The 25,766-nt window shown below is 35.8% G+C and overlaps 1 long non-coding RNA gene across 1 annotated transcript in view; it reads left to right on the plus strand.

Moving 5' to 3' along the window:
• The window catches only part of LOC141581491 (uncharacterized), a 459,045-nt gene that overhangs the window by 271,842 nt on the left and 161,437 nt on the right, over positions 1–25,766 (plus strand). Inside the window, exon 7 of the long non-coding RNA XR_012514169.1 lies at positions 18,227–18,276. This is a non-coding gene — a long non-coding RNA (uncharacterized LOC141581491). The remainder of the gene's footprint in view (positions 1–18,226; positions 18,277–25,766) is intronic.

Below are 25,766 nucleotides of genomic sequence, written 5' to 3' on the forward strand. Positions count from 1 at the left end.
ACTAATATAAAATTTACCAATTTTGTATTTGGTAAATGAGTAAAAGGTATTATATTCATAATGAAAACTAAAAGATTTCATAGAGATGTTTGAAAATTACTAAGTAGTCTGTTAAGACCACTTTATGTTAATAGATTAAAAAGTCAAATATATACTGATTTCTGGTGACTTTGCCTCCACATTACTGTGAAGATGTTTCTTTGTCACTTGCCATGGCATGGGTGGTTTATTTCTCCTTTCTCTGTCTATTGTTCATGTATATATTATATATTAGCAAGTTTTACTGGACAAAGGTTATATAAAACAAAAGAAGTCATCAGTCTCCTAAAGGAAATAAGCCCACACTCATCCAATTGCATATGTGGAATAAACCAGAACTTTGGAATCAGAAAGACCTGGCACAATAACACAAATCTACGTCAACAATTTAATTGTGTTGCATTGTCGATAAATAGGTACTTTTGAATTAAGTAAGCTGCATAACTAAATTGAAGTTAATTTTTGAGGATTCATGAGAAAACTACTTGAAAGGAGGTATGCTAAAAGCAAATTTTCTTTGAAACCTAAATAAAGCATGTTTGTAATGTAAGTAATGACAAGAATGATCCTGCTATTACAGAATACAATAATAATAGGGATAATTATTGTTTTTCTGCAGAGTTGGAGTCACTGTAGCAATGACTTTTTGGTATTGAAGCATCACAAGCATTAGCCAATTCATTATGAAAACATAAAAGAAATATGTATTCTTTATTCTTGAGGAGGCCCTAAACCAGCAAAGTAATCTAAATGCAAGTGCTTCAAAGTAAAATGCTAAATATTCTCATCAGTAATATAGCCTGGCTTCTTAATGTAAGCAGAAGCAGACAGGGTTATAGTTTTGTTTTGTGTTCTTTCCTAAGATTTATTTTCTTTATTACCAAATGCTGTGTTCATTTGCTTCTGGAAAGAGTGTGTGTGTGTGTGTGTGTGTGTGTGTGTGTGTGTAAGCTGCAAACTCAGGCCTGAACTTTCCTTCACAGTAGAGAAAAATATATAAAAAGGAATTTTAGAGTGCTATATAAACAAGACTCTATGCCCTATATATATTTAAGATAAAATTTTCCAGATGTGGAGATATGCGATGATGTTGCTCCAATAGATTGTAAGATCCACAAGAACAAGTAATATGTTTGTTGTTGTTTCATTGCACCATTGTTTGTAGTCACTGAGCATCTGGTATCTCAGCACAAGGCCTGGTATTGGAAATTATTATAGCTGTTGAATATACAGATGAGATAATCGTTAAATGAGTAAGTATTTGCCAGAGTGTATAGATATTGCCATTATGCATACCATGAGGCTAGAATTTAGTTCTTTTGAGCTTGTGGAAGAAAGTTTTTCTATCTCTTGGAGCTATGAGGAATTTGGAGCTAGATCCCATGGCATAGAAATAGAAAATGATTCTTACTGGGAATTAGCTTGTCTTCAGCTCACAAAAGCAGCAGGGATTTGGAAGGGGATATGTGGATGAACTTGGTCTTTGTTTTTAGGAATATCTATTTCTAGTAGCAAAGTGTTTAATTAATCAGGCTTAGTGTGTTCATTTGTTTGATATATATTTATTATATATATGCTTACACATTTATTTAAATTATCCTAAAATTGTAAAATATCCCCAAACTATTATCCTAAAGTTTATTAAATACTGTAGCCTGGAATTAGCAGTGATTAACCTGATGGCACATTTTTAGGTGCTTTGAAGAGAGTCAGGTCAAAGTAGGGTGATCAATTAGAGAAAGAGAAAAAAGACAGGGTAAAGCTGTGATGCGTGTACATGTTTTGGTGGGGAAATATCAGATATTGCTCTGGGAGAGGAATCTGGTAGAACTAGGAATTACAGGACTTTGGATCTAATGAAATTTAGGTATGAAAGGAAATGTCACCGCATGGAGGTCTGTGGGTACATCCACATGACATCTTAAAAAATCAGCATCTGGCATGTATGGGATCCTTCTAAGGTGGTTATTGCTACTACTATTGTCTTCTTTTGCAACTACTGCTGTGATTGACACATTGCCCAATCACATTGTACGTGAAAAAGCACTTCTTAAATGCCTAAGCCTTTGAAAATGTGATAGATGACATCCAAACTTGGCAACACCTGCAGTAATAAATATAAATTCAGTTCTTCAGATAAGGCATTTGTTCAGGAAATAGAGTCAACAAAGATAATATATGATGAAACATAAGTTCATTTATTACTTGGTATTAATGCTGGGAATCTTACTCTGTTTGACTCAGTGGCCTGAGTCTTGCCTAATTCTGGAATGGAATTAGGGGTCATGGCTCCCAGACAGAAATCATCTTGCCTCTAATTGAGAATAAGACAGAGATCAAAAGATGTTTCCCAGCAGTGCCCACATGCCATAAGAATTGAGAGGAAGCTTAAAGAAAGAATGGGAGTAAGGAGTAGGACATGGTTTTCAGGTCTTACTTTTTGCCAAAGAAAACAAATGTCATTTTACTTGTTTTTTTTTTTAAGAGACACAAGTAATGTGTGAAGATGCTGTTATTGTTGTAAAGGAGTTCTGACAGTGAAAATTTATGGAAAAGGAGGCATCTTCAAAGGAGCCATAAATTTCTAATTTCTTCCTCAAGACTTGAGAACAAGTGTGGTTCTTCAATGCTCTGGACAATCTCATTTGGAAATGAGCTAACAGTTTCCTCTTGAGTAGTCCTCTCTATTGTTGTTAGTCTGAAGCAGAAATATCCAGAGAGGCCAAATGTGTGTTCATGTGAAATGTCAGTGGCAACAGAGGAGACAAGATTTGGCCAAAAAATTCAAGCCAAAACAATTTTTCATATGAATTACACAGAGAGAATATTAATATTCTGTTTTTCCTTATATGTTGGGCCAGCATTCTTTGAAAAGAGTTATTTTATAATTTTCTTTTGGATCATAGACTTGTTAATGGAAAGACAGAATGGACTCTAGAAATATAAAGGTTAATAAATTTTTGTGAAGAAGATGTAAAAATCAATTATGTGGTTTCTCTGAAGTCTTGTTGCTTATCATCCTAGTATAAAAGGCAAACATAAATTGACTTTCTTAAGAAATGTTTAAGAACGGCAGCTCCCAAAACTGTAAGCCTTGGTTTACATGTTTCCAAATGAAAAGTATATTATTACTTCATGTTACCTAACTGGTGCTCATCATAAATACTTGCCGAAAACTAAAGAAAATAACTTGTGTGGAACTTGAAATGGAAAAAGTAAGTCTAAACATAAACCTCAAATTCCGAAGCAATTAAACTATGGAAAAATTTTAAAAGTTAATCAAATTAGAATTTCATTTAGACAATCTAGGGAAAATGATAAACTTATCCTTCTGATTTAATAACTAAGGACCCACACAGGAAGTTTATCTAAGTAGTTGGTATATGAGAGTACACGATTTATAAATAAGAGGTTAGTGTAAACATCAAAGAAAGAAGCATGGTTTGCGATGGGGTGAAGAATGAAAACAGGGTAGTTTACTCATTCCTTTTTTTCTTTTCTTTTCTTTTTTTTTTCTTTCTTTTCTTTTTTTTTTTTTTTTCCTGAGACTGAGTCTTGCTCTGTCACCCGGACTGGAGTGCAGTGGTATGATCTCAAGTCACTGCAACCTCCACTTCCTGGATTCAAGTGATTCTCCTGCCTCAGCCTCCCTAGTAGCTGGGATTACAGACATCCACAACCAACCCCAGCTAATTTTTATAGTTTTAGTAGAGAATTCTGAGGTCAGGAGTTCAAAAGGACCTCAGTTCAATTCTGAGGTCACTAGAGAATCCTGAGGTCAGGAGTTCAAAACCAGCCTGGCCATGCAATGGTGCCTGTTAGGTACCTAAATATAGTTTGGTACCTACTAGGTACCTAAAATGGTGCTAGGTGCTAGTGATAAAATAAGGAGCCAAAATGAAAGAAAGGAACATATAGCATGAATATCTCAAGGAAAATACACTTTCATAGATTCTTCTCCACTCTAACCAGGACTTCAAGCGTGAAAACAAAACCTGTTGAACCCAAGATGTGTTTATATATAGGCAGTCTGCCCTTCTTTTTTAAACTGGTGACCTGATAAATATAATTGTATCTGTAGTTTTTAGGGTTCTCTGATTCTAAGAATCTCAGAAGAAATGCTAAATCAAAACTAAAATCTGAACCAGATGCAAAGGACAAGTGCTGTTTTCTCCTGGCTTAATGTATTGAAAATATGCTGTCAAGATCTTTGACCTAGTTCTGTCAACTCAGAGAACACAACTATCATAGAAGAAAACACACTGTTATGGATTTTTCATAGCTACCCAGATGTACTCCACATTACCTTATGGCTACGGGATCCTTGATGTTCTTTTACTCTAATGTTGATTTTATTGTTACCAGACACTTGGCCATGTGCCTTCCGTTATCCAGGTTCATGGCCCAACAAACAAAATAAAGTTGGAATCATATTGAGTAGCTACATTTGATGAAATAATGATACGTAACAGAAATAAGAAGGATAGCACTGAAGAGGGAAAAATTGTAAGTGCTATCTCGTGAGGGCAAATACCCGAAGGCCAAGAACCTTTTAGAACTGAATTCAGCATTCTAAAGAAAGCTTTAATGTGCGAGCTAATTCCAGAGTCCACCAGGACAAACTGTACTTACATGTGCTTCACAAAGCTTTGTTCCAAAAGGCTATAAGAAGGACCTACTGCGTAAGTGATGAAATGCACATTCCTCTAACCTCCAAAACCCCAGAACTGACTTTTGTCAAAGCTTGTCTGCAAGGTTTGATTTGAAGTTAGATTTTTAACACATTTACATATATATGTTTGATTTTGGCAGATGCTTTTTAGTAAATCTCTACATTCAGCAAATCATGCTAAACAAGTTACCTTAGAACATGGCTTTTCCTGTTGCTCAAATAAACAATAGCCGTGTATTTAGCAACTTAAGAGTGAGACATTAAGACCGTCCAGTTGAGCTTTGCCATGCAGCCTGTCACCTTCCATGGCTCCTAATTCTGATATTCTTTAACTGGCTTCTTGAGTTACTACCTCCCAAAACTTGACAGATAGGAGCAATCAGTGACATACTTGGTGTAATGGAAAAGAACGTGGGACTGGGAGCCAGAAAACCACAGGCGGAGTAACAGCTCTGCCTTTCATGAGCTGGAGAGCATTGAAGAGTTACTACCTCTCTGAGCCTCAGCTTCAGTATTCTTATCTATAAAAGGGAGTAGAATGCATATCTTGTCTATCTAATAAGATGGGTGTGATGACTTAATAAGAACATATGTGGAAAAGCTTTGCAAATCAAAAAGCACTTTACAACTGCAAAATACTCTTGATGTGAAAATAACCCTTTAAAACTAAAACTTGACATTGAGTGCATTTGACATGTAATGTTGATATTTTAATAACTATTTCAGAGGCATTTACACAAATTCTAATTAACACACACTTCAATTTATTCTTAAGTCCATCTGATTTGGGGGAGCCCTGATGTGTTGTAATGTCCATGTTATTGACTATTCAGGAAATATCCGGGGTTAAGAACAAGATTATGTCATTTTATGTTTATATTTATGTTAACACAATTGAAAAGCAAAGACAGGATGGCAACCTTTGACTTCCTGATTACAGAGTTCACTTTCCTAGCCGGAACATCGAAAAGTTCTTAATATACATTTTAAACTCACAAAAAGCATGGCATAATAAAATTATAGTAAGAATCCTCACAATATGCTAAATGAACATAGTAAAAGACATTCCAAATTATACTGGGGCCTACTGACAAAATATTGGGGAAAATATTGGCATTTGCTACATGGAGGTAGAGGACTGGACAAATCCTGAAATCTGTGAGATAGTTTAAGACTTGAGACCATATGACACAGATGACGAGGTAAAATAATCTGTCTTGGCTGGAGGAAAACCAGCATGTAAGCAAAAGAGACTGTAACCTGTCCTATTTTTTAGAAGACTTCATACAGAGTTCTTGTACATTACCTCACAGTTTATCATGGCCTAAAGCAAATACACTTATTTCTGCTCAGTTCATCTCTATCTTAATTTATGGCAGGTAATATAAATTATTTAATCATTTGAGCATCTCTTGAGTACTTGTTATATAGGCTGGGGCTAAGCTACACTAAGATACATCTGCCATATTCCCTGTAATCTATATTTCATTACATTTTAAATATAGTTCATTTTAAATATAGTTCTTTTAACAACAATTTGTTGAGTTTCTGGTATATGTCAGGTCAAATGAAAGACACTGGAAATATAAAGAAATAGCTATCTTTGTTTGTATTCATAGATTCTATTTATCAATGTTTCATCTTTTTTTTTTTTCTGGGTAAGGCCCAGATTCTTCAAGATTGTGTTTAGTTATAAATCTCTTGAGTTGTGATGCCATTTTAATAATTTCTGTTATTTGTACCTTAGTTCATATCCTTAAGGATAAAATAATTATATGTTCATTAGCCAGCCATTGGGTTGGTTTCCTATGGATTGTGTCTATCTCTGGCCTAATCTTCTGTGGTTTGGTCATAAAGCAAGGAGAACTGACCCTGTATAGAGTTATGATCAGAAAAGATGAAAGTAGAATTGTCAAGGACCAACTGTGTTGTGGAGTATGTGCACCACACTCAGGAAAGATGAGACCATCTTTCCCCTCTGTCCTGCTCTGGTTGTATCCACAGTATTGTGATGTTTGGAGCATTTTCATTTTTGGAGACTAAAGATGAAGATGTTTCAAAGATTATCCAGGCCTAGAGTGGTTACTCACGCCTGTGAGTAACTCCCAGCACTTTGGAAAGCTAAGGCAGACGGATCATTTGACGTCAAGAGTTTGAGACCAGTCTGACAAACATGGTGAAACCCCATATCTACTAAAACAAAAAAATAAGCCAGGCACGGTGGTGCATACCTTTAATCCCAGCTACTTGGGAGGCTGAAGGAGGAGAATCACTTGAACCCAGGAAGTAGAATTTTCAGTGAGCCGAGATCATGCCACGGCACTCCAGCCTGTGTGACAGAGTGAGATTCTCTCTCTCAAAAAAAAAAAAAAAAGAAAAAAGGAAAAGAAAAGAAAAGAAAAATAATTATTTGGGGGATTGACTTGACTGGATAATTAATAATATTCTATGAGTTATGTTGGCAGATGTAAGATAAATAAAACTTGAAGACAAGAACCCATTAGTTGGATAAACTGAATAGGGTAGGATAATTATGTCTACATTCAGATATCTAAAGCTTTGCTATATGAAAAACATATCAGCTTAATTCTTCTTGTGTATGTCAGGAATCATAGTATTAATATTTTTAAGTGGATTAGGCAGCCTCAAAAGATAATGACCTGCATATTACTAGACATGTCAAGCAAGAATGGGTGTCTCTACAACTGGTATATTGAAATTTAAAGAACTAGAAGTTTATGGCATGGAAATTTGCAAAAGCATAGGTTTTAGACTCAGTCTGGTGCACAGTAGTTGCATTATCTAGGGCTAATTTCTTCATTTGTAAAGTGACAATAATATTAGGTAGTATCTAATTACTAGGTCTATTATGTTTCGTTAGAATAATTCATGTGAAGGATTGACAAATGGTAAGCATTAGATGATCATTATTGTTAAATATCACTATTTAAATTATACTTATTTAAATTTTGATGTCATTATTTTTCATGTTTTCTTATCTTCTAGTACATCTTCCTTCAGTTGAAAACTAGGACCTCACATTTTTCTTACTTGCAGCCTGTCACTTCTAGTTTTCTGATATGCTATATAGATATTCTGGAACCATTCCCTATGCTATGGACTGAATTGTGTTACCCCAAAATTCATATGTTAAGCCTCTAATCCCTCAGCTGATGGTATTTGTAGATGAGACCTTTGGGAGGTAATTAGGTTAAGATGGGGTCATGAGGTCAGGGCTCCCATGATGGAATTAGTGCTCTTATAAGAAAAGATACCAGAGAGCTTCCTTTATCTTTCTCTTCCATGTTAGGACACAGCAAAAAGATAGCAGTCTGTATGCCAGGAAACAAACCCTAACGAAGCCCTGCATCTACTAGCACCTTGATCTTGGACTTTTCAGCCTCCGTAACTGTGACAAACAAATTCTTCATATGGCCACTTGATCTATGGTATTTTGTTACGGCAGCCAGAACTGACCAATACACCCTGCTTAATGATTTCTACACTAGCAATTTGGTTTTGGCTCCATGCTGAGTTTTTCCCAATATGTTCCGTGATCTTTTTCAGTCATAAATGATCTAGACTCATCTTTCTTCAGTCATAATCTACATGAAATGAGGTAAATTACAACAAACCTCAACCTGAAGTACAAATTACATTCATTGGATCCAGTTTCAAAACTCATCTGAGGCCACAGCATTTTTATTGCCTAACTATCAATAATTACATCTCACAGCTCACACATGTGGGCCCAAGAGTGTCCACAGATTGATTCCAATTTCTTTCACTCAAATATTAAATGAACTGCCAGAGTTAAAGAACAGTTACATAAATTCTCTAACCCTCAATAAATAAGGACCAGGCATAATGGCACAAGCCTTATAATTGTAGCTGCTCAGGGAAGTGAGATGGTAGGGTTGCTTGCGGGTAGGAGTTCAAGATAAGCCTAGGCAACCATAGAAGACCCCTATCTCAATATATGTTTAGACACCAACCATATGCCATGTACTAGAGGGTACCAGAATATTCTGAAGATTTAGGTGTCTGTGGGTTTAAATTTTAGCTTTGTCACTCATTAACTAATACAATTAGTGTAAATCACTAAAATTTTCTGTTTCGTTTCCTAACCTTAAAAAAAAAAAAAATAGTGTTGGGGCCAGGTGTGGTGACTCACACCTGTAATCCCAGCACTTTGGGAGGCCAGTGTGGGTGGATCACTTGAGGCCAGGAGTTTGCGGCTAGCCTGGTCAACATGGCAAAACCGCATCTCTACTAAAAATACAAAAATTAGCTGGGTGTGGCGTTGCATGCCTGTAATCCCAGGTACTCAGGGAGCTGAGGCACCAGAATAGCTAGAACCTGGGAGGCAGAGGTTGCAGTGAGCTGAGATTGTGCCACTGTACTGCAGGAAAACAAAAGACAAACAAAAACTCAAAAAAGAAAAATAGAAAGAAACAAAAAGTGTTGGACTAGACCAGAGTTCCTCACTTTCAATATATCAACATGATTGTGGGAACTACAAGTTACTTCTTATTGATAACCTTTAAAACACTATAATATCTGAAAATTTTTTAATTAAATCAGTTTTATCTCTATATCTCTATTAACTCCTTTCACCATTGTGCTAACAAATTTTTTGAGAGACATGAGCTGTGTTGAAGCGAATGTCCTGAAATGTGCACGTGACATTGGGTATACATCAAAGTTTGTTGTACATGTCAGTATCATTTATGTTGTAGCCCAAAACAAACAAAAAACCCTTTAGATACAGTGGGTATATGATGATCTATTCTTAAAGTTACCGTGTCTAAGAATTACTCAAGGAACTTGGTCACATACACATCCTGGGTCTCCTACCCAAATATTCTGATTCAGAAGTTCTAGCTCAAATAAATTTATTAGTGCTGATAGTTCATGAACCACTTTTAAGAAACCCTGAACCCATGCTCTCTGTGGGACGTTTAGCATCAATGCTGTGATTCAGAGACCACTGCAGTGGTTCAGAACACAGGCATTAAAATCCATCAAACTTGGCTCTAAAACCTGGCTTTAATGTATTCATTCTGTGTGATCTTCTAAAACCAGGGTAACTATCAACCAGTTTCAGCCTTACTTTCCTCATCTGTAAAAGTAAAATAGTACAGAACATTATTTTCTCACACACTCTAGCTGTACAGCTAGCTACTGTATATATTTTAGAATTTTGATTTTTAGATTTTAGAATGAGACTTGGCAGTGATAAGTGTTTAATAAATGTTGGCTATTACCGTTAATCTATTCTAAATATAAAATGTTTTAAACTTCTAATTTGTGATTCTTTTCAAATGTTAGTTTAATATTAAAAGCTTAAAAATCAAAATGTAATTGATAAAGAGATCCACTTCCACCATATTTTTATCACTGTCAGAGATCTAACAGCTCACCCTATTTTCCTTAGAAAACGCTTCTGTTCTAGAGTTTGGGACCCTTTTGCACCGAGGAGTTATAGAACTTTGCAGAGTATACAAAAGCTGAGGCTTTTAGAGCTTACGAACCAGAACATCTGAGAGGAGAAAGTCTAGACCATAGGTATATTGGTTAACTTAACTTGGAGAAGGTAGGAGCAGCACATCCCCAAAGACATGTGACTAAACAGGAGATATTAACTTGAATCAAGTGACACAATGGTACCTGGAAACTGAAGAATTAAAAATTGTGCCTTGGGAGGTTTAAGGAAAAGGCCAAGTGCCATGGAGAAAGTGGTTTCTATGGACAGCATACAAGTGGAACATCAGCCCTTAAGCAGACCACACGAACCAACACCAGCATTTTCTAGGATGGATAGCTATCCGTAGGCCCTTTCCTCCTAAATGTTCTGCACTGCGTAAACTCCCACATTAATGTGTTCTTCTGTAAATCATAGAGAGACTCTTGGTCTCCAGGTCATGGATGAAACAATTTCCTGCTAAATTTGAAAAAGATTTATTTTGATAAAGAAAAATAATGTAATTTTAAAAAAATCTGAGCATCATGGAGGATAGTGGTACCCATTATATTTTACTATCCAAGGACTTTAGGAAAAGACTCTTTCAGGACCATACCCATGTCACATGATAGAGCATGGCCTGCTTTGCTTCATGTATCTGTTCTTTATTGCAGCGATAGGGTAGATGAGTGGAAATGAAACTAATAACATCAAATGTTCTTTCCACAAACACCAAAAACATAACTGAATAAATTGGAGCCATGCGGGGTCTAGGGTTATGCTGAATTAGAATGAAGGAAGCCCTAGAGAATGTGAAAGGCCCCATACAGATGAGCAACTCAAAAATTAAATGGTCATATGTGAAAAAAATGGACACCACCAGCAACGTGAGATCATGTTTCATCAGAAAGGCTTGACCAGCTAGAATGACAAACAAGCCTATGGATGACGCAGTACACTTTGAATGTGTACAAGTGGAGGCTGTGTTGAGAATACCAACGTGCCAGAATGTGGCATGAGCTTGAATCCCAACTCTGCCGTTTATTAGTTGTGCATTCTTGGTATAGTCAGTTTTCATTTCTTCTGTAGTAAAAACTGGTAATGTAATTGTCAATTGGACAAGATTATTATAAGAATTATGTAGATAATTCACATCTGAGAATCCCTCATGCAGTACATGGCACATTTTAGTAACTCAATTGGTTCAAGTTATTTCAGTCAAGACCATTCAAATCAGGAGTAATTTTTTTTAATTGGTCAAACATCTGGTTGTTTGGTGTTATCCAGACATATTGGATTGACTCTTACTTTCCAACCAGATGTAGAATCTTTTTGTATCCATCAAGATATTTAATGGTGTGCAGACACACTAGGATTATGCTTTTAACTATGAAAGGACAGCCAATGATGTGCTATGTAAATAAATATGCATGCAAAGACAAAAATAACAAATTGGGCCTAAAACATTTGAGAAGCTCCGACTTTCTTTCCTCATACATTTTATTAAGTGTTTCAGGAAACTTAATTTATAAAGGAAGTAAACAGCACTGAGATTGCCTTAAAATTGTTTGTGTAACATTCAGCCTGATACATATGAGCAAAAAGATAGGGTGGATGACCTGCAGAAAGACAAGGTAGAACTAACCAGTTGTGCACTCTAGACTAGTGATTTGGAAAAAAATGAAATATTAACAGAAACATAAACTTTTAAATCAGTGACACAACCTTTGCTTTAAAGTGGCTTCAGCCAGAAAGGAATTGTTCAAATAACCCAAAACTTTTAAAAATCCAATGACACATCTATGGTCAGGCTTGGTTATGACCAAAGACTCTACCACTATCACTAGGACTTGATCTCTTTCTCTCTCAGCATTTTTTTTTTTTTTCATTTTGAACTTTACTTTTAGGCAAATTCTCCTTGTGTTTTGTTTTAATGATGTGGCTACCAGAAACTATTCTGAGTTCAACTTTCAGCAGCTCTATTACATCAACAGAAATGAAGAAGATGCCAATTCCCAGTGGTTTCAGTAGAAGTCCTGCAATTTGACCCAGTTGTACAGGCTTTAATCATCTTCCTGTTACTCTAGGAGATGGAGCTCTCTAATTGATCTATTCTGATATTGGATGGTAGTAAGTCACCAATGGGAGAAATATTATGTCCTCTTAAACAAAATGGACTATGAGTCAGGGCAAAGATTATTTAAAGAAAAAATAAGTGTTGTTACTGAAAAAGGGAGAATGTATGTTGTCCACTAAAGATCTTTTATGTAGATACAAATCTTGGAGGAAAAATTATATCATCTAAAAGATACAGAAGTCCAAAGCTGGTCTGATCTAAGAAGGGATCGTGATCAAGAGCTTTTTGTTCAGTTACTTCTTACCAATCTCCAAGAGGTCCTTCTGATAACATTAAGAGAACCCTATTCCTCCTCAGATAGACGTAGAAATAATCACAAGTGCCTCATTCAACCTTAAACTCTGGCTCAATAATATTTGCTCTCAATTAAACGAGGTTATTCATGTAAATTGTTTAGAAAAATGCTAGCATAAATACTCAGTAAATGTTAACCATTAGTCTTATTAAATCCATATTATTAACTATGTAATTACAAAACTAATTCTGCCAACACCCCAAATAATTCTAACACCTGTTAAGTGTTATAAGTTCTTCCATGACTACTCAGTACAGTCATACCCATCCATCCGCTCTCCATATCCTAAAATGCCTATAAAAGCAAGAGCAGAGAAATTAAATAAACCTTTATTTTTTTGCTGTATGGGCATTTTGATTGAGGTCCCAAAGGTAAAAATAATTACTATTAAAGTCCCTTATATTCTACAGCGAAGTTCTTAATCATACATGAAGGAAATGAAAAGAAGTATCCAAAACAAGTTATTTATAGTATTTCTTATCATCTACCTCTGTCCTACGTAAAAGACAAGCTAGCCGTTTCATTATGGAGATTTATGAGTAAGTGTTTCTGGGGAAGATTTTTCAGCCTGGCTGGAAATTGTATGCATTGATTCTTCCCTTTTTTGGGGAGGAAGAATAGACAGGCATAATCCTATCATCAAACAAAGTAAGGGAGAGTTGAAGGGGCCCACTTATAGAAAGTAGGAACTGTTAGAAAGAGGGAAAAATTGCATCTCTTACCCTTTGTCTAGATATTTGATGATAGGAAAGAATTTGTAGCTCCATCCCAGCTCACCATCAGAAGAAGCAAAAAGACACTTCTGGAAAAGTCTATACCTCCAGGGTTTATTATTGGGGTAGTACTTTTCTTGTGTCAGAGCAATAATTATAGAAAGTACAGTGATTGGGTTTGAACCATCTTGAAACGAACCTGACCAAAACGGATGTTTCTGTGTCTGAATAACCATTGAAGTAAGAGTTTATACAACCTACAACCCGTGTCATTGGAGTAGAAATTGAGGACAAAATGGAAAAAAAAATCAGCTAGATTCAGCATTATTCCTTTCAGAGAATGGTAAAGTTATCAGCTATGATGATGGTAGTAGGCAGAAGGAATTCACAGTACAATGAATATCCCTTATAAGAGAGAGACCATGTTAGCTAGCATTTGGGTATCTACTGGACGGAAGTCATTTATTCAGCTCAGAGAAATATAGAAAACGTCATACAACTAAAATATCGTTTTGCCATTTTACTTCTCTTTCCTTTTTCCTGCTTCATGCTTGAAAGACCAGAAAAACAGCAAGAAAATGGAAAAGGAATATGAAAGGTCAGAGAAGACACCAATCATATCCTCCTTCCCCCAGCAAGTTAGTGAGCTTGGGTTGAACACATACTGGGAGGAAAAAGAGGGGGGAAAAAAAGAAGAAATAAATAAATTAAATGGATTTTTTTTTTTTTTTTTGACACCAAGTCTCACTCTGTCGCCCAGGCTGGAGAGCTGTGGTGCAATCTCAGCTCACTGCAACCTCTGCCTCCTAGGTCAAGAGCTTCTTTTGCCTCAGCCTCCCGAGAAGCATAAAAATTAGAGCACAACCTAGTGATAATATATTTCTATTTTAATACATAAAGTGGAGCTATTCTAATAATCAAAAGTAACCCAAGATCCTGTATTTTCTTGATACTCTAACAAAGGGCAGGAATAAGCTTTGAAGAAAGTAAGACTCTTTGCTGGGTTTGTGGCTCACATCTATAATCCCTGCACTGTAGGAGCTAAGAAGGGAGGATTACTTTAGGCTAGGAGTTTAAGACCAGCCTGGGCAACATAGCAAGACCCTGTTTCTACAAAACAAGCAAACGTTAACCAGATGGGGTGGTGTGTGCCTGTGGTCTCAGCTACTCGGGAGGCTGAGGTAGGAGGATTGCTTGGGCGCAGGAGATTGAGGCTGCAGTGAGTTGTGACTGTGCCACTTCACTCCAGCCCAGGCGATCGATTAAAAAAAAAAAAAAGAAAACACTATGGACCTCGCCAGGATTTGTAATATCAGTAGACTATTTACAAATATATTCCAGATAATTTGCCTACTACCTTCATGATTGTTCCCAATGAATTCACATTTGCTCTCTATAATTTGGGCACACAAAAACTTAACCTCTCTATACTATGACACCAGTAGGTACATGTGCAATGACATCTACATTTTTAATGGTTAACTGGAGATGGCTTGTATTGGCTTGCAAGAGTCAATTGCTAAAATTTGAGAAGTTCTGTAATCTAGTTGGTAAATTCTGGCTTTACTATAAATTAAATTATATTAAGTATAAGCTTACAATCAAATATATTACAAGTGATAGTAAATACTCAAAATTTAACCACTTTTTAATTATTTTACTGCATTTACTATCATTTATGCTCTTGAATTTATCTATGACTGTTATACATGGTAGAAATACTTTGTAACACTGTGCTACCACCATGCTTCCCTTTCTAATTTCATGTTCAGTGATGTCCGGTTGATAGCTTGGTATCAGTTATGGTGAGACTATGGTCATCACAGAAATAGGCAAATGCTACAAATTAAGGTCCTTTTGTTGTTGTTGTTGTCATTGTTGTTTTTGTTTTCACTTCCCTGAGCTGGTAACTTCATACCTTTACCAGCACACCACTGGTAATCCCTGGTAAACTAACTCCATATTGTTTTAAGAATTACCTGCTCACTTAAAAAAATTTTCTTACTCCATTTCATATATATTATACCTCAGAATTTCCTCTAAGAAACAGTAAATATTCAAAGATTATACAATTGTGAGGTAATGCTCGTGAATGAGCAAAACTGTGCTATTCTAAAAATATGTTTGAGGCCAGACACGGAGGCTCATGCCTTTAATCCCAGCACTTTGGGAAACCGAGGCAGGCGGATCATCAGAAGTTTGAGACCAGCCTGGCCAATATGGTGAAACCCTGTTTCTACTAAAAATACAAAAATTAGCCAGACATGGTGGTGAGTGCCTGTAATCCCAGCTATTCGAGAGGCCGAGGGAGGAGATTGACTTGAACCCAGGAGGCAGAGGTTGCAGTGAGCTGAGATCATGCCACTGTACTCCAGCCTGGGCAACAGAGCAAGACTCTATCTCAAAAAAAAATTAAAATCAAAATAAGATGTAAGTAAAAATATTTTTGAATGGCTCATAAAGAAAAAGAAAAGTCTTGGCTGTTAATAAAGAGAAGGATCCCTAACCTGTGAAACTTCTTTGGGAAACAAAGAAAATACTTAATGCTGAAGAATTTTGTTAACAATTTAGCTTGTGAAAATAGTATATGTACACACACACACACACACACACACACACACACACACACACACATATTTGTGGGGTTTTTTTGAGACAGAGTCTCACTGTGTTGCCAGGCTGGAGTTCAGTGATGTGGTCTCGGCTCACTGCGTCCTCTGCCTCCTGGGTTCAAGTGATTCTTCTGCCTCAACCTCCTGAGTAGCTGAGACTGCAGACAAACACCACCTATTACCAGCTAATTTTTATGATTATTTTATTACCAAAAAAATCATAGTTCACTATAGCCTTGATTTTCTGGGTGCAGGTGATTCTCTCACCTCAGCCTCACGAGTAGCTGGGACTACAGGTATGCACCACCATGCCTGGTTATTTTTTTTGTAATTTTTGTAGAGACAGGTTTGCCATGTTGCTCATGCTGGTCTCAAACTCCTGGACTCAAGCAATCTGCCCAACTAAGTTTCCCAAATTGCTGGGATAATAGGTGTGAGCCACTGCACCCGGCCTACTTTTTATTTTCTGTTTTTGATTCATTGTATCATTAATTAAACCCCGTAGGCTAATAATAACCATTTTACTACATAACATTATTTGAAAGGTGCAAATACAAGAAAAAAACCCTAAGTTTTCAGATTCTTTTCATTATATAGTTTTCAGATTCTTTTTATCTATACAGTTTATTATCTTTTTATTATCTATACAAACAGGTTTTAGTATCTTCCCTTAGACAATTAACTAATACTTTTAAAATTTGTTTTGTTCTAAGCTCTAAGTGATATGTTAATACTTCTTACAATAAAAATGTTCATCAAATAATATTTTTGGAAGAATGAATTTGATGGATAATTTCCTCTCCTTTGCGATATGTTTTCATAGTGAGGAAATTTCTGTTAGTGTAGCACATTGGTCACTTTATTTATTCCTTTTAATAAAAAAAAGGAAGTGGCTTGTTTAGCAAGGTTTGCAAAAAGGAACTGGGCGTGTGGGTTTGAACTCCTTTCTTTCTCTATTATTATTTTTTTTTGTCTTCAACTTCTAAGAAGCCCTAATTCATCTCTGATCTTCTATGCTATAACTTTTATGAGTGTGGATCTCTAGAAAGAAGTCTTATGTTTGTGTGAGTAAGTATATGTATATTAGTCAAACTATTGTTACAATACACCCTCAGCTTAACACCTATGTTTTTTTTTTTAACTTGGATGGGGAATAAGAATATTATTTTCTACATCTATCAAACTCTAGGATGAATGAAGTTAAAATAAAATACAAGCTATTTCTTGAAACATTTCTGTTTTATCTCCAGGCTTGAGTATTTTATAATTAATTGGAAATATTCTGGAAAGAGGTTATCATTGGTTATATGTATCTGGGATTCATTGTTCTAAGGTAATATTTAAAGCTATAAGTGACTGCAGTGTCCAGAAGTAACATCAAAGATGGAAAGAGAAGAGGACCAAGGAAAGAGCTTTGTGGTTGAAGCCATGGCCTATGAGGCAAAAAGTGAAGACAGGAGGTGTCTGTTAATAGAATGGAATAAAAGTGAGATGCAAAGTGATATGCAAAGGACATAAGTGATATTAAGGAAATGACAGCACAGAAGCAAAAGACATAGGAAAAGCAATCATGGCATTTGTGATTTTAAATATACAGCAATTCAGTGTAACACATAGGCCATGGATATAGTTGTGGAAGTAGTAGCTGAAGTAGTCATGGTAATAACTACTGGTACGGAGGAAGATAAGGCATTGGAAATATACAGCTTTGGATGAGTTATCTCTATCTGGAAGATAAGGCATTGGAAATATACAGCTTTGGATGAGTTATCTCTATCTTCTCCTAGTAATTGAGTATGATGGCAGGTTTTTGTGTGAATTGGCTAGATTTTAGCAACATTGCATACTCTTAAAGAATGAATGAAATTAATTATATCGCTACTGAATGTGTTAAACGCCAGACACTATTCTAGGCACTAGTGATTCAACAATAAACACTGCTGACAAGTTTCATGATTTTTTTCTGCTTATATTGTAAGGCAGAATAAAATAATTCATAAATTAACATTTAAAAATTCTCATGCTGATAAGCTTCATGCAGAGTTTAATAAGAGCTGTGATACAAAGTGACAGTGTGATACAGTTTGACTCTGTGTCCCCACCCAAATTTCATCTCAAATTGTAATTCCCACATATTGAGGGAAGGACCTGATGGGAGGTGATTGGATCATGGGGGCAGTTTCCTTCATGCTGTTCTTGGTGATAGTGAGTCCTCATGAGATCTGATTATTTAAAAGTGTAGCACTCCCTCACTTAACTGCTGCCATGTAAGACATGCCTTTCTTCCCTTTCAGCTTCCATCATGATTGTAGGTTTCCTGAGGCCTCCCCAGCCATGCAGAACTGTGAGTCAATTAAACCTCTTTTCTTTATAAATTAATAAGTCTTAGGTGGTTCTTTGTAGCAGTGTGAAAACAAATTAATACACAATGTGACTGGTACTGGAGAAGGCTTCTGAGCAAATAAGGAATGCCTTAGGTTGATAAAAGACAATGCTGGGTTGGGTAGAGCATGTCATGAACCACACAGGAAGATGGGTTCTGGGTCCACCTGTCCTGTTGTGCCAGGAAGTGATTCCAGGAATAATGGCTTTGCCTTTCCCTTCTGAGAAAGGAACAAGCAATCCTCTTAACTTTGTCATATTTATTTGTCAGTAATTTTATATATATTTTCAACAGAGTGGGACTTGATAACCAGATACATGTAAGTCAGGAAAAGGAGTCATGGTTCAATCTTTTCAGAATATTAGAAATGTACATCATAGCAAGTTATATAGTTTGAGTTGGGCATATTTTCCATTAACTTTAAAAGATGAGGAAATTGAGTCTCTGAAAAATGAGTCATTTAAAGGAGCATGTTGATTCTGGTGCTCAGCCCAGGCCAAGGTTAAGCTTTCTGGTTATACTTTATAACATTGGCATGTTCAGACTCATCTAACTAAGCCAAAGTGACATTTCTGGCTAATTTTGCATTACATATTGAACACCCATATTGCCCTGGCCACTGGATGGATTGACAATGAGAAATTAGGCTGTTAGAATATACAGTGACTAACCACTAATATATATTCAAAGAAAACAATGTCAAACATCCAGAAATACACAATTTGGACTACATTTCAAAGGCATATTGAAGGCCCATCTCATAGAATCAAAATGGCAGCTCACCAAAAGTATACTTATTTGGGCTTTGGCCATTTAGAAAAATGTAAGTTCCAAAGGCAATCATTTCAAGCACATATGGATTCTCTTTTTCCTTTGTTTCAACCCTCTCTGCTTTCTGCTTAGTTGTCAAAGGTAACTTGTACTAGCAAATAAAAGATGCAAATATAGCATTACATAGTAGAAAAACGTTAGAATAATGAGAGTAATGTTTTCCATTTCCAGCAACGGGAATAAGTACCAATGATAATTAGTGCTTTAGCAAAATTCACAAACTCTGGCAAGAAAGTTGCTTAGTCAATAAAAATCTGAAAGCCTGTCAGAGTCTTAGATAAAGATAGGCAATATGATTTAGCTCTGTGTCCCCACCCAAATCCTCTACTAAATTGTAGTCTTTAGTGTTGGGGGAGGGGCCTTATGGGAGGTGATTGGATCATGGGGGCGGTTTCTTTTTTGCTATTCTCATGAGATTTGGTTGTTTGAAGGTGTGTAGCACTTCCTCCTTTGCTCTCTCCCCTGCTGATCAGATGAATATGTGCCTGCCTCCCCTTTGCCTTCTGCCATGTTTGTAAGCTTCCTGAGGCCTCCCCAGCCATGCTTCCTATGTAGTCTGTAGAATCATGAGTCAGTTAAACCTCTTTTCTTTATAAATTACCCAGCTGAGGTATGATTTTAGAGCAGTATGTGAATGGACTAATACAGATAGAAAGCATGTACTGTTTATGTTTATTTATAGAGATTGCAAATAGTTTATAAAATCATTGTATAAGGGTTTTGATGAGCTTGAAACCAAAACAGCTGAAATAAGACTTTATCAAAAGGTCTTCATCTGTGAAGAGAATGAGTGAAAGATTTAAACTTTGGATATTTTGCTGTACACAGAGAGGGCATCTGACAACGCTTGCAAGAGGTATTCATGTTCTTATTTGAAATCCATTAAGCACCTCAAAGGAATGGAGCAGGGAAGGGGAAGTGGCTAATAAAGGTGCACTTAGGTTCAACTGCGCATTTATTGAGGGCTTATAACAAACAAAAACAAATTAGACTTGGTCTTTGCCATCAGGCATTTATAGCCAAAAGAGAAAGACAGGCCTATAAAAAGATGTTTTGAATAAAATATTAACATAGGGATAATAGAGATTTGCTAAGGTTGTTAATGGAACATGTGGGTGGGAGGATCATCTAACCTAGAGTAGTAAGGAAAGGTTTCCTTGGAAGGCTGTGTATTAGCAATAGTTTGTTAATTTCTCCTGAAATTGTTGTTTTTAGTGACAGGGTCTCCTTCTAACACCCAGCTAGAATGTCGTGGTGAGATCATAGCTCACTGCAGCCTCGAACTCTTGGGGTTAAAGGTCCTCCTGCCTCAGCCTCCTGTGTAGCTGGGACTACAGGCATGTACCACCACATCTGGCCTTCAAAATTGTCTTTTCCCATTCGAAACACTGATTGATGCTATTATTTCATTTTAACTTACTCTGTATGTGATACACTCCATATGTGATTTACTCTATATGTGATATAGAATAAGTTAAAATGAAATAATAGCATCAGTGAGTAAGTTAAAATGAAATAATAACATCGGTCAGTGTTTAGAATGGGAAAGAATATTCAAAATCTAATGTACCAGATTCAGGGAGGTTTAATTCTTGAGCCCAAGAAAGTCTGTGACAATGGCCAAGACAAATTGAGCCATTACTTGATATGTAAGTTTCCAAATACATTTGCTCAGGCCCCTCAAGGGCAACCCAGGCTAATTGTAATGTAGTCAAGGTATTTTCTTTCATTAAATTTACTTGGTATTATATAAAAAGCCAGTAAAGTTGATGAGAAGAGAATAATTTTTACCTTCAAAAACATGGACTTCAAATGCTTTCTTGGGCACACTACTTTTAAAATTTAGAATATCTGTCTTTTCCCGTTATGAATAGCCCTGTCTATAGCCCTCAAAACCAACTTTACTTAAGGTCATTGATTTAAGTTCTATTAAACTCTCCCAAATCTATTGGTCAACAAATAATTATTTGGCGTAAAAATACTTTCCTCAAATAATCTTTCATCTAGCTACAAAAGTAAATTTGCATTTTATCTCAGGATCAATTAAAATATTAAAATTAAAAAACAAAAATTAGAGATATATAAATACATATATTCTCAATCTATTAATGCTCAGGGGATTATACCAATGTGTTTAGCACTCGCATTTCAGAATGTACTATGGTATCTACCTCCTCTTCGTGGAAATAAAAGATTCTTCAAGCTTAAAGCTCAGGTACAGTTGTTTGGCAAAATAATGTACACATAAATACATGAGAAGCCCATTTTGATGTTAAAGGTACATCATGTTTACTTTTTATCTACTTTTTTTATAATTTATTTTATTTTTGTGGCTTTTTCTCATCTGCTTTTTGACTTTGGAAATAGTCGAAGAGAAAAATCCTCTTTTTAATATATTGCCTTCTAATGCTGCTCTGATAAATTATCAAAAACTTAATGATGTACATGGCTTAATTACCAAAACAGTTTTATTTTATATTTCTGTAAGTCACAATCCTAAATGAGTCTGACAGGGCTAACATCATCAGAAGTCAGTGTTTCCCCTGAAGGCTTCCGGAGGAATCTGTTTTCTTGCCTATTCCAGTTTCTAGAGGCAATCTGCTTTCCTGGTCCATTACCCTGCATCACTCCAACCTTTGCTCCATTGCTGTATCTTCATCTTTGACTCTGACCCTCCTGCCCTCCTCTTATAAAGACCCTCATGATTACATTCAGTGCACTTAGATAATCTGGGATTATCTCCTGATCTCAAGCTTCTTAAATTAACTATGTTTGTAAAGTTCTTTTTGACCATAAAATAATACATACAGATTTCAGAGATTAGAATAGCTATTTTGGGGGATCTGTGATTCAGACTACCATACAATAACTTAAGAAAACAGGAATAAGAGCCCAGTAATTGAGAATAAAAAGAAAAAAAATTAATCTTTGAAAAAAACTGTAGCTTTGAAAAAAATAACTATGAAGGATTCTTCTTTTTTTCCCTCAAAATAATAAAAAACACAAAGGCACCAGAATATCTTCTTATTTAAATAACACAATATAAATTCAATACAAATGAAATATAAGATTTTAAGCTTCTTCCAGGAAGTAGATGAACTTTTGCCAAGTAAGTCATAGTTTCTAGTTTGTTCAAGGACAAAAAGCCATTCCACAATTTGATGAAACTATTTAATATACATTAGAGAAGAACTTATTTGAAAGCACATCATCTGCCAAAATAAAATTACAATTATAACCTACCAATGTGAAATTAGACAGAAATTTCAAATCTAATTTAGAATCATGAGCTTGGAGGAATTACAGGCAACACCATGTCCTAAATGTGCGAGACAGATGCTTATTTGTGCCAAAGGTCAATGCTCAATTATACTCTGGATGTCATCAGCTAGGATGCTACTGGTGGAGAAGTGGACTGGAAAAGAAGATCAGATATTAAAATACTAACAAACATGAGAAAAATCAAATCAAATAAAGTGTTCTCCAAAGAAACTAAATAAGAAAAACAAAACAAACTACCAGTCACTGTCTACAGAGCTAATAATTCTTGAGTATAGGAGAGAGGTAAGATATTGACATTCATTGAACATTCTCTCATGTGTTTGACACTCCTCATGAATTATTTAATTTAATTATTTTAGGAATTCTGTGAGATAGACATATTCACACCATTATACAGATGAGGACCCCAGAGGAAAAAGATATAGCGATGAGATGAATGTCACATAGCGTATTTGGCAGCAGAGAAAGAATTCTAAATTGGGTCTTTTACCTCCAATGCCCTTATTTTTCACTTGCTTTTTTATGTTGTCATAAATTTTATGGAAAAATGTTTTTGTATTGTAGTTTTTTACCTTGAAATATACGCCTAAAAACATAATAGTGTTTTTTTTTTCCGAGATTACCATAGTCATTTTTTAAAAGAAACTATTGTTGGATATAATATTGTTATGGGTAGATATGGTACCTAACGTATTATGTCAAAAAATTGTCTTTTTTGCCAACACTCTCAAAATTAAAATGAAGCCTATTTTTAAAAAATAACCCTAACCCTAACCCAAACAAACGAATAAAAAATCTCTATCAAGTGCCAGGTATTGTTTTAGGAGTTAAATATCCAAGGATGAACAAGGCATATAGAGCTCCTTGGCAAGTCACTGTTTCTGTGAGGATTAAAGATAAATGATTATATTTACATTGATAATAAAGTGGGAAGATTATCATGATAACATAATTTTGAGTTATGTATCCAGAGAAGGGCAGCTGACTTAGTTTCTAGAGGGCCAGACATGCCTTCCCAGATGAAATGGCATTTGCAGTGAGATCCAAAGGCTAGTTAGGAGTATAGCTCTGAGTTAAGGTATAAGCTGGCTAGGGGATGTTACTAATTTATCTTTATATTTCAAGTACTGCTAGTCAAGTGCCTGATGCCCTTAGGTTTGCAGTGAATACTTGAACTGATTTTAAAAAAGAAATTTATAATGATGAGAACCATTCGTGTTGGCAGTTAAGAGGATATATGACTACAATCTGTAAACATGTCAAGCTTGTCATGAAAGGAGATGTTGGCTTCTTTCTTACACCCTGGCTTACTGGAACCAGGTACAAGAAATTCTGAAAACAAAACAAAACAAAACAAAAACACAACACATACACACTTTTAAATATTTTTAGTGGTATAAAAAACTCAGACTTACTAGACCTTAGAATCAATTAGCTATGTTGTACTTCTTTTCAAATTTCCAGTGTATACCCAGAACATAGGCGAGTGCTGACCTAGTGTTGCTGTGCCTCTATGGCAATGCTGTCCAATAGACCTTATTGAGATGATGGAAATGTTCCACATTACTCCATATGGTATTCATTAACCACGTATGGCCACTGAACTCTTGAAAAGTGACTAGTGCAACTGAAGAGCTGAATTTTAAGTTTGATTTTACTATAAGAAATATAAGTATAAATATCTTACTGAACAGCGCAGATCTATGGCATGAAGGAATGATGGAACATATTGCTTTCTAGAAGAGGTTTGTGTTAAAATGTAAAAGGATTCAGCTGAATCCAGAGTCTTATTGTTAATATATATGATGTGGAGATCATGCTCTTCTATAATAGATGTCAAGGGGTCAGAGTCAAGAACTGATTGTTGCCTGGAAGACAAAAGGTAGGCTGTAGTGCTGCGATTTATGAGGCTTAAGACTTACTTAAGTGTTAAGTGGAGCTTGAATTAAGCTCCATATTGATCTTCCATTTCGTATCTATAAACTTTAGTCAAATTTTTTAACCTATTTGAGTGTCAGTAGCCTTCCCTAAAACATAAGAATATTAATAACCACAAAATACCATATGTTATTTGTGTAGTTAAGTATCTATCATGTATTAAGTTCTTAAGAGAGAGGAGTCCATTATATTTTCCAATGTTATCTGTCTCATTTAGAAGAAGAATAACTTGACCTTCGTGGTGCATTGCTTTTTGAGGATTCTTTTGTAGATACTTTTGGACAAGTCAATAAAGCATAAAATAGGAGTGGTTGTCAAGATGTGGATGGTGAGGTAACTACAGAGAGAAAAAAAAAACTGCAACTGGTTAATTTCACACTATCCTGAAGAGCCAGAGTGGAACAATAACTGCATTTATCTATTACAAATCATGATTGAAGTTAAGCTGCTGCTAATCCTGAGAACTATTTAGACTTTCCAAGGGGGAGGGGTGGGAGAAGAAAGAAAGAAAAAGCAAACCCACACAGCTCTAGGTAAATCTTTGCAACTGTTTACAAGACAAAAAGAAACTCTATAAAAAACTGAAATAAACAACATATGTTATTAAACTCAAAACACATGAAGGAATAAAAGAAAGGCGCATATATTTTCTCAGTGTGACAAGGTCTAAGGCAAGTTTTTGGGTAAGTTGAATAAGGCCACAAAAAAGGCCTTGGCGTCTTTCAAAAATCATTAAAATACCCCTTTCCCCCCTAAAAAGGATTTTCCTCTTTAATATGGATGCAAGGCTATAGAACAAATTAAATTCTTAGAGCACACATCCATTATCATGTAGTGGAAACAGCTATAGCTACATAATCTAAATTTATAATTGGATAATTAAGCTCTTTCCTGTGGAACCCCTGGAAACAGATGGGTTTTTTACCCCTGAACTTATCTTTTTAAGTTTCATTACAGTTTCATTATCATTAAAAAGGATAGTGAATATCATTCATTTTAGAATTAGTCTTTATAAACATGGATTGCCTGTATGTCAGTGTTCTATGTTTGGGTGATAAATTATCACACACCCATTTGTTAGCTTTCAGTTTTATAGCCTAGCATGCAAGTGGCTGGGTTTTCTAGAATCTCCCACCCCCGAAGTCAAGGTGTCAGCTGACTGCATTTCTGTCTGAAGTTCAGGGTCCTCTTCCAAGCACATTTCTGTTGTTGGCAGACTTTGGTTTCATGCAGCTATGAGACACAGGTGAGCTCTCTGTTTCTTTACCGGCCATCAGCTGGGGGCCTCTCAGCTTTTTAAGGCTATCCATATTCCTTCTCTTGTGGGTTCCTCCATCTTCAAGTCAGTGTGAAAGGAAAATCTTGGGGCCCAAAAACTGCTAATCTAAGGGAAAAGTCAA

This window comes from Saimiri boliviensis, chromosome 15 (assembly GCF_048565385.1).
Source record: "Saimiri boliviensis isolate mSaiBol1 chromosome 15, mSaiBol1.pri, whole genome shotgun sequence".
Classification (NCBI taxonomy): domain Eukaryota; kingdom Metazoa; phylum Chordata; class Mammalia; order Primates; family Cebidae; genus Saimiri; species Saimiri boliviensis.